Source organism: Myotis yumanensis, unplaced genomic scaffold, assembly GCF_028538775.1.
Source record: "Myotis yumanensis isolate MYYU_CA2020_CCGP unplaced genomic scaffold, mMyoYum1.0.hap1 SCAF_20, whole genome shotgun sequence".
Taxonomy (NCBI): domain Eukaryota; kingdom Metazoa; phylum Chordata; class Mammalia; order Chiroptera; family Vespertilionidae; genus Myotis; species Myotis yumanensis.
Window position 1 is genome coordinate 1,644,699 of NW_027223771.1, and position 3,781 is coordinate 1,648,479.

Genomic DNA, 3,781 nt, shown 5'->3' on the forward strand with positions numbered 1-3,781 from the left:
TCCTACCGACAATAGCCTTATCCCACTGTCTAGACACGGACCCCATGGCATTTTCTTCTTAGAAATTGTTTGTTCTCTTGTTTAACACCTAGAACTTTCAAAAGAAAATAATTTCCCTGTGAGGCCAAGACTGTCATTCACCATCATTTCTTCAAACCGCAGACCCGTGCCTGGCACACAGTAGGTGCTGAACACATAATTGTTCCGTCGAAACAGTCTCGGGGCAGAATAAGAGTGACGACGGCATCACTTCCACAGATGAAAGTGACATTCCTACTCTGAGAAAAATTAGAGAGTAAACAGTTATTAGACGGAATCCCAGGGATCTTATAACCCCAGCAAAGGTGGAGAGCAGGGAGGGGAAATGAAATAAGTGGGATCCTGGCTTTTCTTTTCCTCACTGTGTGTGACTTTGTGTGTGTGTGTTTTAAATGTATTTTTATTGATTTCAGAGAAGAAGGGAGAGAGAGAGAGAAACATCAATGATGAGAGAGAATCACTGATTGGCTGCCTCCTGCACTCCCCACACTGGAGTTTGAGCCCACAACCCAGGCATGTGTCCTGACCGGGAATTGACCGTGGCCTCCTAGTTCATAGGTCGAAGCTCAACCACTGAGCCACGCCAGCTGGGCCTAAGCAAGCTCCTCAACCTCCCTCAGCCTCAATTTCTCATTTGTTCCAAAGATCAAATGAGATTACAATATAAAGAGTCCCCAGAGATCAGACCCTGACAGACACTGGTTCCTTCCATGCCTACTTCTCTCTTTCCCGTGACAATCAATGAAATCTCGCATCTAAAACGGCACATTAATGACATCCAGCAGTCAGAACTGGGGTCCAGGCCAAAGAAACCTCTGAGAAATAGCTGGCACTTTCATTTCAGAGGAGCGTAGTTCTAGCAATAAATGCTCATCTACGTGAGAACTTAACACTAAAAGACACCAGGACACTTACAATGTCATAACCAAACCCCAATGAAAGGTCACCGTGGCCACCACTAATCCGTTTAGTCCTAGAACCCGGGCTGCACACCCAGGGCCCCTGGGAGGTTGGGGCAGTCCGTGCGCTGACCATGGCGCCCAGAGGGGGGGACAACGCCAGCCCCCAGAAACGAAGCCTGACGCTGGGTCTCTATGAAGAGAAAGAGACACAACTTTGCAATTTCCCAGAAACACGGCATGTGTTGAAGGCATTCTGAAGGAGAAATAAAAGGCACCCAAATTGGAAAGTAAAAAGTAAAACCATTATTTGCAGAGGGCGTGATACTGTATATATAGAACGCTAAAGATTCTACCAAATTTACTAGAGCTGATAAATGAATTCAGTCAAGCAGCAGGATACAAAACAAATACCCAGAAATCAGTTGCATTTTATACACCAATAATGAACTCTCAAAAAGGGAAACTAAGAAAACAATCCCATTTTGCATAAGAAAATACCTAGGAATAAATTAACCAAGGAGATAAAAGACTTGGAAAATAAGACACTGAAGAAACTGAAGCTACAAATAAACAGAAGCATTTACCGTGCTCATGGATAGGGAGAATAACCTCATTAAAATGTCCATCCTACCCAAAGCAATCTATAGAGTCAATGCACTTTCTATCAAAATGGCATTTTTCACAGAACTAGAATAAATAATCCAAAAATTCATATGGAACCACAAAATACCCCAAATAGCCACAACAATCTTAAGAAAGAACAGAGGTGGTGGTATCATGCCACCTAGAATCAAACTATAAGGCTACAGTAATGAAAACAGCATGGTAGTGGAATAAAAACAGACACATACATCCATGGAACAGAATACAGAGCCCAGAAATAAACCCACACCTATACGGTCAATTAATAAATGACAAAGGAGGAAAGAACACACAATGGGGTAAAGACAGTCTCTTCAATAAATGCTGTTGGGAAAATTGAACATACGTACAAGAAAATGAAATTAGACCAACTTCTTACACCACATATAATGAACTCAAAATGCATTAAAGACCATGTGAGACTGGAAACCATAAAACTTTTGAAAAATATAGGCAGTAAAAAAAGTGCTCATTACATTTGTTTGATAACCAACAAGTCTAATCGTGTCCCTCCCCCTTAACACCCTTCCTTGGCCCTTTCTTCCCCTTTTCCTCCCAGGCCCAGCTTGCTGCACCCTTGGAGGAGTCGTTTCTGACCCTGCACGGTGCCCGCCCTCCCTGCCTTTGGGCCTTTGCACCTGCTAAGACGGGTTTCTCTGCTTTCACTCTGCCCCACCCAGACCCTGTCTGTTCTCCACTGAAAAGCCGTATTGATTTAGCACATAGAGCAGATCATCTTACTCACTGCTTCAAAACCCAGTGGTTCCACTGCTACTTGAATGTAACACGAAGCCTGACCATGGCCCGAGGCCCCGGGTTACCTCGCCCAGCCTTCCTTAGATCTCACCTGCGCTCCTCACTGCTGTGCTCACTGAATGACCAGCCCACTTCCCCTCCAGCCCGGCTTGCTGTGCCCCGGCCTCAAACGCTCCCCCAGCGCTTTGCAGGGCTGGCTCCTTTTCATGCCACTGAATGTCACGGCATCGGACCAGCCTTCCCTAACCTCTTAGCTAAAGCAGCTCCCACCCCACCAGGTGCGGTTTTCTGGACAGCACTTACCAGCGCCTGGTGTCGCTCCTGTTTGTCGCATCTCACCCTGCAGGTCGGAGCTGCAGGAGGGCAGGGACTGTGTGCGGATCTTGAGTGGCGAACTCCGGGTTCAGTAGATGCCTATTGACTTGGTGAGTCAATGAACGCGCAGCCCACATGACAGACACACATTTACACAGGCTCACACTCACCTCTGCACCTTCAGTTACAGCTGCACAACGCTCCACTCTTATCAGCAAGGTAGCCACTGTACCTCTCTGTGCACTTACTCCCGCACTGAGAGGCCTAACAGTATAAACACTTTCACCCCCACCACAAACATAAGTGCGCGCGCGGTTTTCTGCAACATCTTATTCCCACCAGCAATACAGAGCCTGACTGCCTTTGCCAGGACAAGCCTCACTGCACCGTGATGCGTTCTTTTTCCTAGTCCGCCCCCAGCGCTCTGGATTGTGCCACTTCTGTAGCTTCTGCAAGAATCCACCAATCCCAGGCCATAACTGCGCTTCTTCCGGGAGCACCTCCTAAGCTACAGAAATGTCTCACCATTCTACTGGACACCTGTAACTCACAGTTTTCAATGTCAAGTATAACTGAAATATACAAATTAATGATACAAAACATCAAAACTAAACCTAAACTTCTAATTGGTTTTAAAATAAAAAAGCCACACAGCTTCACCCTATAAAACCTAGTCCCGTTTATGACAAATGCCAATGAAACTACAAGTTTCCTCACGTTAACTCATCCCTTTATACATCAAGACTTAGGCTTTTTTCTCTCAAAATCCTTTTTTGATCAGCCCTGGCCGGGTAGCCCAGTTGGTTGCAGCATCATCCCAGTACACCAACGTGGCTGGTTCAGTCCCCAGTCGGGCACATACAAGAATGCACAAATAGGTGGAACAACATGTTTCTCTCTCTCTCTCTCTCTCTCTCTCAATCCCTTCCCCTCTCTCTCTCTAAAATCAATACAGAAAACATTTTTTAAAATCCTTTTTATCAGATTAAGAGATGTTCTTCATTTACACATGCACAAAACAATATGTATTACAAAAAAAAAAATTTCTAAGTAGAAGTAGAAACTTCTGCTTTCCACAGACCAAAGCAACTAAAATCTTATTTGGGAAATTTTGAAAACACAATCTA